Genomic DNA, 10,256 nt, shown 5'->3' on the forward strand with positions numbered 1-10,256 from the left:
CAAACTTGAGTTTTTAAGAAGAGAAGAATAAACAATATTAAAAAATCATAGTTCCAAAATATGAGGAAGCCCCTCCATTTATAGTTAACAAAGTGTTGTATGAGTATGTGCATATTGTTTCTTATCATAAAAGTTACAACCCTTCGAAAGGCCACAACTCATCGGAAAAGTCACAATTCTTTGGAAATGTCATAACCATTCAATGTGAAATGGTGTCTTCTTTTAATATAATATAATATAAAATATAGAAGATATACTAAATTGAGTGTTTTAAGAAGAAGAGAACAATGAAAAAGGTTAAAATAATTGTAGTTTAAGTTTTTTAGAAAACCCCTCTTTTTATAGCCAACAAAGGGTAGTGCATGAATATATGCTTATTGTGCCCTATCAAAAAAAGTCACAACCATTCAAAAAGGTCACAACTCATTGTAAAATTCATAACTCTTTGGAAAAGTCACAATCCTTCGAAAAAGTCATAACTCTTTAGAAAAGTCGCAACCCTATAGAAAAGTAACAACCCTTCGAAAAGGTCACAACTTATCGTAAAAGTTCTAATTATTTGGAAATGTCACAACCCTTCAATGTGAAAAGGTGTCTGCCTTTAATATAATATAGTATAATATACATAAATAAATATGGTACAATATACAATATAGAAGATATACTAAATTTAGTTTTTTAAGTTGCGGGTATTATAATAATTTTACATTTAAGTTGGGTAGTTAATTCTTTTAAGGTAGTATAGAATAGATAGATAAAAAATATATGTATATAGATTTATCTAATTTTTATTTGATATGAAATTTAAAAAAAAATAAAGAAGACTTTTAATTTAAGGATATGTAGAATATATAAAAATATCTTCCAACTTTGTTGTATTAAAGATGCTCCCCTACCCTCAAGAAGAAAGAACCTTATATATTAAACTAAATAAAAATAAAAGTACAACAAATAAATTGGAATCAAAGGAGTACTTATTAAATCTAGTTTGGGCGCTTGCATTAAGTTTTTGATCAAATCGTTTTTCCAATAAGTTGTTGATCAAATCTTTTTCTTCAACAGTTTGAAACTTTTCACAACTTGAACAACAAATTGTAGTTTGTGCAATAGAAAATCATTGAACTTCTTGTCAAGTAGAAGTTGTTGCAACAGTAAATAAATGACTATGAAAATGAGTACATATTAATTATCTAGATAGTCTTCTCTTTTGAAGTTGAGTTATTCCATTCTCCTTGTTGCATCAATTTTTGTTGATTTATCTAATTTACCCACAAAAAATATTGTAATTGCATGATTGAACAACTCTCACAATTTTCATTGTTTTAAGAAGAAGAATAGAAAACTAACAAAAGTTGTAGTTTAAAAGTGTGAGAAAACCCCTCTATTTATAGACAACAAAAGATAGTATGAAGAGGTGCTTATCGTGACTTATCAGATAAGTCACAACTCTCAAGAAAAATCACAACTTTTTGGAAATGTCATAACTCGTCAAAAAAGTCACAACTCCATAAAAAAGTCACAACCCTTTGAAAAAGTCACTACCATCAATGTGAAAAGGTGTCAGCTTTTAATATAATATAGAGTAAATAAATATAATATAAAATATAGAATATAATAATTTGGGTGTTTAAGTTGGGGGTATTATAGTAATTTAACATTCAAGTTTGGGAGTTCATGCTTTTAAGGTAGAGACATAGAAGTTAATATATTATTTGGAAACTATGCACAATCTGAAACTCAAATGAAAAATCTGGAAGAAATCAACAGGAATACCTAAAGACCAGGAGCATCAGATGAAACTAGTGTCAACAACCCCTTTTCTACTTCGCCATTTGTAACTAGCTTCCCTCCTCCAATAGCTCCTTTCCCATTTTGAGAGGTGGTATTGGAGAAGGTTGCAACAACAACAGATGAAGAGGCCTTATTAACAGGTAACATATTATCATCAAGCAAGTGATCGAAGACACTAGTCTACAGAGCACTATGTGTTTGGTCAAAATGCATTTAAGACATAAAGAAAGTCTGAATGATATGATCAAGCCATGACAGAAGTTCTTACTCGCTTCGCAATCAAAAACGTCTTGCAACTGCACATAAAGCAGCACGAACTGCCCTTCCCATGCAGCATAAATCTTCAGTCATGCATGGGGGAGAAGAGTCCATGTCTTCCAAAGGCCTAACGTATAAAAGTTGATTATCAAATCATTAATCCCATATGGAAGAGCGTGTAACCCTTCAATTTGAGATGTTCGAGACTACCAAAAGGAAACTAGAGAGGCTTAACAAGTATGTATTCAAATTCAAATAGAGGTTTTTTTTGAACTATTAAGTAATTTATTGATAAAAAAACTAAGCATTAAGATGGGGCTTGGTATTGCATACAAAAGGAGCCATCTATACAAAAACAAAAAAGAAAGACCCCCATAACTTTCGATGACGCACCTGTGTAATTCTCCAAAAATACACTACTTTTGGAGAATCCGAGACACAACCGTTGATATTTTTAAAGAGTCTGAGCAACATAGTTATTAACAAGCACAATGCAAGTTCAACTGTTGTACACTAAGAAAAAAATGAACTTTTTAGCAAATAGACTTTAAAATTTTTACTATTCCTAAGCCATTTGCATCAAACAAATCCCTCTTTCTGAACTCTGCAAGTCAACCCTGTCTAAAGCAATGCCAGACATGCAAATAAGTTCCATCACTCCATTAATCATTTGCATATTCTGACTCTTATTGTATAAGACTCTTTTTCTGTTCCTACATCTCTATAAGAATCAGGCTTTCTCAGTTTTATTACAAAAAGGTGTCAAAAAGTGTCAGAATGGACCTTCTCAGAACAAAACAATAGCATGATCAAATTTCTTCCAGTCTAGAGCACAAACAAACATTATGCANAATCTATGGAAGATATAAAATTATTAGAACAATTAATGGAAGAAAATTTATGTATGTATCAAAGAACCCAAGATATGTTATATTTAGAATATATCATAAATAATATTAATGAAATGTTCAGATTAAAACAATTATCAGAAAAATATTACAATAAATATTATTACATATTACCATGAATTTAGTACTACCTAAAAGTAATATTAAAGAGATATCAAAATTAAGACACTTAGTAAAAAGATATTATAATAAAATCTTGAAAATAAGTTACTCACCTACCACACTATCATCTACCACACTACCACTTTCATGAATTCACCAACTACCAGTTCCGCTACGAAAAATGGTACAAGCGAAACATATACGGAACTTTTAGCAAACATAGATAATACAAAGAATTTAGAAGTAAATACAGAAGACGTAGACATAGGCGAAAAACCTAGCACATTAGGAGTAAAAAACCCAAAAAATTTTAATCCAAAAGAAAAAACTACATGGGATAAAAGATTAAATAAAAAATGGACGCCTAAACCAATAACTGGACAACATGAATTTTTAGATTTAGACTGTGTAGCAGACATAAATAAAACAATCCAATTATGGGTAGGATACATATCAAAACAATTAATAGATAACAAGATAGTAATAGCAGAGGCACCAGGATACTTAGGCCTCAAACCCAAAGTAGCTTCCTTTTCTTTCTATTCATATGCACATACATAAATGCCGTAATCAAATAAACTTTTAGATTATTTTTAAGCAACTCTCAACCTACTGGAACCCTCTTTTTTCTTGGTTTGGAATTGACTATGCATTGTAGTTAAATTCTACAGCTAAAAAAAAAGAAAAAAATAACGCATTTTGCTTCTACTCCTTACCTTCCAGCCCTGTAAATATAAACACCATGACTACTCTTGCCCAAGACAGCACCACCAGTGCTGCCCCCACCATTCTGAGCAACCGCCCTTGTCTTAAAAAAGTACCTAACCGATTCCAACCCACATTGTAACACCGACGTACCTTCACCACCGAGGTCAATCACCACATCATTATGCTGCATAAGCGATCCTGAAAGCGCTTCCACAGCCCGCAAATAAGGCCCAATCAGAGCTCCATCATAAGGTACAATATCAAAGCGCTTAACCTAGGCCAACGACAACCTATGTTCCACAGAAGGCGACCCAATTAAAGGAAATTGCTGGGTATTTGAAGTAGATTTGTTGGGGGATCTAAGAGCAGAAACTGAAGAAGGTGGATAAGGATTGATTGGGTGAGTTGAGAGAGCAGTGGAGTGATGATGCTGATGCATGATGACCATAACCATAGATCATTTCCGTATATATATGTGCTTGATTTTTGCTATGTTTGCCTACAAACACAGTGAAATAGACATTTGAATAAGGGTTTATGCTTTGGAGAGATTAATTTGTAGAGAATTTTGCAAATGGGAAAATGATGAGATTCTTGAAAAGGGAATTTTGAGAGGTTTTTGGCTTTGCAGAAAACTTGAAAATGGGAGTTAAAGCACAGATAGTGGGGACTTTGATTTAAGGGTGGCATTAAGGTGTCAAAATAAAATGGCGATGACATAAGTCTTAATTATTGAGTGTAGGTGACAACTATGTAATTAAGGATTAATGATTGTGGAAGTTGTCCTCAAGTTTTTAAGTTGACAGTTTGGTCCATTGTATTAAATGAGGGGTAAAAGACTAAAACCTAATTTAACCAAATTTGGTGGGAACATAAATTGGAGGGAAGCTAGCGAACGAAAAAGGGAAATAAAAGCTTTTTCCCCCACCTCCCCATCGGATTCCCCTCATCTTTTTCTTCTTCTTCTTCTTCGTCGTTGTTCTTGCTTGCTTGCTTTCTTCCCGTTCTCTTCATCATCATCTTATTCTTCTTGTTCATACATTGTTGGTCTTGGCTGCTATTCCTTGTGCTTCTTCTTCTATTTTTTCTTCTTCTTATCTTTTTCTTGAATCAGATTTACCTAATCAGTGGACCAAATTTCTTTCTGTATCAATTGGCTGTTACTGCACAAGTGATTATGTTCTCACTATTGTTTGGTAAGATTAATAGTTCTTTGAATCATTCATTATCATCATCATCTGGGTATACATGCAATTTTTTCAATAATTTGCATTTGCGTTTCCAATAGATGGTTATATATGTTGCAACAATTGACTATTGGAACAAATGATAGTCTTATGTTGCAACAGAAAGTTTATACCAATCACAACATAATAGTCAGATGTTGCAATATATAACTTACACATGTTGCAACATATAACGTATACATGTTGCAACATATGCTTTATGTGTCACGACATAATAGTTATATGTAGAAAAATATGACTTACATGTCGCAACAAAATTGTCATATGTTGCAACATATAACTTACATATGTTGCAACATGTGATTTATGTGTCACAACAAAATAATTAGGTGAAATGACCTGGGAGCCCCTTGTACTTTGTTCCATTTGTCACTTGAACCCTTATACTTACGACTTTGCCAACGAAACCCTTCAACTTACTAAAACACAATATTTTAAACACATTTGACCATTGATCTAATTTATGTGACACTAATATTGCCGAGATGAAAAAATACTTGACTGCACACGCCTTCAAGCGAGTGAATATATATTTTTTATATTAAAAATCAATAAAAAATAATTTAAATTAAAAAAGAGAAAAAATTAACCCATCAGCCCCCTATCCCACCCCACTCCTTCTCTTGCAACTTTCTTCTTTCTTCATCCCCCACCCCCACCCTCTCCTTCTTCCTTGAAACCTCCCACCACCCCACCCTACCCCACCCCCTCTTCTTCTTCTTAACACCCGCCCGCCGCCCCCCACGCCTCACCCCATCTAACCAAATCTCTTATCTCAACTATTTTAGTTTCTTTAATTTTAAAATTCAAAATTCTTCTCTATGAATCTTGGTCGATTTACACACTTCTAAAATCTGAGTTTTAGAATCTTGTTTGTGAAAGATTAAAGTTTAGATAATTTTGAAATCTTGAAGAGTAATGATGTATACTGAAAAGTTGAAAAACTTAATGAAGAATCTTGAAGAATAACAAATGAGTTTTGTGAATTTATGAAATTAATTCAAAATTATGATGGGAAATTATTTGGTTTGTGTTGGTAAGCTTTTAGTGTAAACAAAATTCATGTCAAATAGGAGGAATTAGACCAATTTGACATGAATTTAGTGCTCAATTATGAGCAAATATGAAGAACACGATACTGAAAATTTTAATGTGCAAACTTATTTTTTTTATATTTTATTTTAGCTTTTAATTTCTTATATGGCATTAAAAATGACATGGAATTCTATGAAATGACGTGGAATTCCATGTGTAAGTGGTTGTGCGACACTCACACACATAGAATAAGAAAGAGTTTTAAAGTATTGCGTTTTTGCGAGTTAAAGGATTCAATTGGCAAAATCGTGAGTATAAGAGTTCAACTAACAAACGGTGCCAAATATAAGGGTCTCCTAGCCCATTCTACCAAATAATTATATGTAGGAACATATGACTTAAATGTTGCAACAGAATAGCCATATGTTGCAACATATAACTTACATATGTTGCAACATGTGATTTATGTATCGCTATGTAGCAACATATGACTTACATGTCGCAATAGAATAGTGATGTTTGCGTAATCAAGTTACAACTTACAATTCAAGTGTCTACGATTGTACAATAGTAAAGTAACTCAACCAAGGATTGGGGTTGAGTCCCAATGGAGTGGTTATGAGAATTAATAGAAAAATAAAATTTAGTTCTAATTAGTCATAGCTATAAACATTATCGAATATAAACATACTAAATCTAAAGGGGTGATACAAACGTCAATTATCAATGGGGTTTTTGTATTAATTAACAACTAAAAACAACAAAAATATATGAAAACGAGATAGATAGACGGGATTCTTGGGATGTGATAGGAATATGGGATAAACTAGACTATCATGTACATGCTTTTGATAGTAAATTGTTGAATATTTGTGACTAGGCTAGACTATAGTGGGAGTAAATTCTCTCTCGAGCTACTTACCCCGAATCAACTCGATTTCTCTTGAACACCGAGTTGCCGCATTAGGCACAACCTCCACCTTTGCCCATTCACTCTCTCGAGCTGAATGTGTGGGAGAAGGACTAGGACTCACTCTCTCGAGATGAACCCATGTCGACCCAATACCACCGACTATCAATTTAGTAATCTTAGTTTTATGGCCTCTCTCTCTCGCAAGCCAAAAACATTAAAATGAAATCGTATTTGCAACTACAATTCCATTAAGTTCATACATAACTACTAAACGAAATCACATCTAAACAACAAATAAATCATCAACAAGCAAGACCCAACATATAATCTAATCCATATTCACAAAATCACACCTTAAGAATTGGGGTTTTAGCTAGACATGTAAAAGAGATAAAAATTTATTCCAATATCAGTTTCCATCAAATGGGTGNTCGGACTCCACATTTAGCTCATGTGGTTTTATGTCGGTTATTAGTAGCTCCCACAGTTCAGTCAAACTCTATTGCATTGACCATATTTCAGTACAGTCAGTATTCAGTCTCAGCATGTTATAAATTTGGTAATTGCATTCAGTTAGCTCAGTATTCAGTATTTTTAGTATCTATATCATGTTCAGATTATATCATTGCTCAGTATGCTTTGTTCAGTTATGTGTTATTTCAGCTTTACTCTATCCTGCATGCTCAGTACCTCTCAAGTACTGACGCATACGTGCGCTACATCTTCTCGTGATGTAGGTTCAGGTTCTCAGCATCCAGATCACGCTTAGATCGATTCTCGATCTTCAGTTCAACAGAATCAATTGGTGAGTCCTCATTCTTCGGGGACAATAGTCATGAGTTTCTTTTCAGTATTTTAGTCTTTAGTTTCAGTTTTGCTAGACTTAGCTGGGGCCTGTCCCAGCATTTCTAGTCAGTTTAGAGGCTTATTTCAGACATAGTTAGATTCAGCTTAGTATCTTAAGTTTGATATTTCTTTTGTATTAGACTCTCAGATTTGATATATTCAGTTATAGTATATGGGTATTCCCCATCTTTTCAGATTTATTTTATGATTTAACTTCCGCATCAGTTTATTATCTTTAGTATGCTCATGATCATGCCAGTAGGGTTAGCTTGGGATCACTTGTTGTCCTAGGTCCCGTGTCCGCGTCTTGGGGGTAGCTCGGGGCGTGACAATAAGCGATCCTGAAAGCGCTTCCACAGCCCGCAAATAAGGCCCAACCAGGGTTCCATCATAAGGTACAATATCATAGAGCTTAACCCGGGCCAACGACAACCCATGTTCCACAGAAGGCGACCTAATTAAAGGAAATTGCTGGGTATTTAAAGTAGATGTGTTGGGGGATCTAAGAGCAGAAACTGAAGAAGGTGGATGAGGATTGATTGGGTGAGTTGAGGGAGCAGTGGAGTGATGATGCTGATGCATGATGACCATAACCATAGATCATTTTTGTATGTCTATGTGCTTGATTTTTGCTATGTTTTCCTACAAACACAATGAAATAGACATTTGAATAAGGGTTTATGCTTTGGAGAGATGAATTTGTAGAGAATTTTCTAAATGGGAAAATGGTGAGATTCTTGAAAAGGGAATTTTGAGAGGTTTTTGGCTTTGCAAAAAACTTGAAAATAGGAGTTAAAGCACAGATAATTGGGACTTTGAATAAAGGGTGGCATTAAGGTGTCAAAATAAAATGGCAGTGACATAAGTCTTAATTATTGAGTGTAGGTGACAATTATGTAATTAAGGATTAATGATTGTGGAAGTTGTCCTCAAGTTTTTAAGTTGATAGTTTGGTCCATTGTATTAAATGAGGGGTAAAAGACTAAAACCTAATTTAACCAAATTTGGTGGGAACAGAAACTGGAGGGAAGCCAACGAACAAAAAGGGGAAATAAAAGCTTTTTTCCCTGCCTCTCCACCGGATTCCCCTCATCTTCTTCTTCTTCTTCTTCTTCGTCGTCGTCGTTCTTGCTTGCTTGCTTTTATCCCGTTCTCTTCATAATCATCTTATTCTTCTTGTTCATACATTGTTGGTCTTGGTTGCTATTCCTTATGCTTCTTTTTTTTTTCTTCTTTTTTTTTTCTTCTTCTTATCTTCTTCTTGAATCAGATTTAGCTAATCAGTGGACCAAATTTCGTTCTGTATCAATTGGCTGTTACTGCACAAGTGATTGTGTTCACACTATTGTTTGGTAAGATTAATAGTTCTTTGAATCATTCATCATCATCATCTGGGTATACATGCAATGTTTTCAATAATTTGCATTTGCATTTCCAATAGATGGTTATATATGTTGCAACAGTTGACTATTGGAACAAATGATAGTCTTATGTTGCAACAGAAAGTTTATACCAATCGCAACAGAATAGTCAGATGTTGCAATATATAACTTACACATGTTGCAACATATAACGTATACATGTTACAACATATGATTTATGTGTCGCGACAGAATAGTTATATGTAGAAACATATGACTTACATGTCGTAACAAAATAGTCATATATTGCAACATGTGATTTATGTGTCGCTATGTAGCAACATATGACTTACATGTCGCAATAGAATAGTGATGTTTGCGTAATCAAGACAACTTACAATTCAAGTGTCTACGTCGTACAATAGTAAAGTAACCCAACCAAGGATTGGGTCGAGTCCCAAGGGAGTGGTTTTGAGAATTAATAGAAAAATAAAATTTAGTTCTAATTAGTCATAGCTATAAACATTATCGAATATAAACATACTAAATCTAAAGGGGTGATGCAATCGTAAATTATAAATGGGGTTTTTGTATTAATTAACAACTAAAAACAACAAAAATATATGAAAACGAGATAGATAGACGGGATTCTTGGGATGTGATAGGAATATGGGATAAACTAGACTATCATGTACATGCTTTTGATAGTAAATTGTTGAATATTTGTGACTAGGCTAGACTATAGTGGGAGTAAATTCTCTCTCGAGCTACTTACCCCGAATCAACTCGATTTCTCTTGAACACCGAGTTGCCGCATTAGGCACAACCTCCACCTTTGCCCATTCACTCTCTCGAGCTGAATGTGTGGGAGAAGGACTAGGACTCACTCTCTCGAGATGAACCCATGTCGACCCAATACCACCGACTATCAATTTAGTAATCTTAGTTTTATGGCCTCTCTCTCTCGCAAGCCAAAAACATTAAAATGAAATCGTATTTGCAACTACAATTCCATTAAGTTCATACATAACTACTAAACGAAATCACATCTAAACAACAAATAAATCATCAACAAGCAAGACCCAAC

General features: G+C 33.9%; 1 pseudogene; it reads right to left on the minus strand.

Moving 5' to 3' along the window:
* The window catches only part of LOC125844661 (uncharacterized), a 46,053-nt pseudogene extending 37,648 nt beyond the window's left edge, over nucleotides 1-8,405 (minus strand).
* Between the last annotated feature and the right edge of the window lie 1,851 nt (nucleotides 8,406-10,256).

The sequence above is a fragment of the Solanum stenotomum genome, chromosome 11 (genome assembly GCF_019186545.1).
Source record: "Solanum stenotomum isolate F172 chromosome 11, ASM1918654v1, whole genome shotgun sequence".
Classification (NCBI taxonomy): domain Eukaryota; kingdom Viridiplantae; phylum Streptophyta; class Magnoliopsida; order Solanales; family Solanaceae; genus Solanum; species Solanum stenotomum.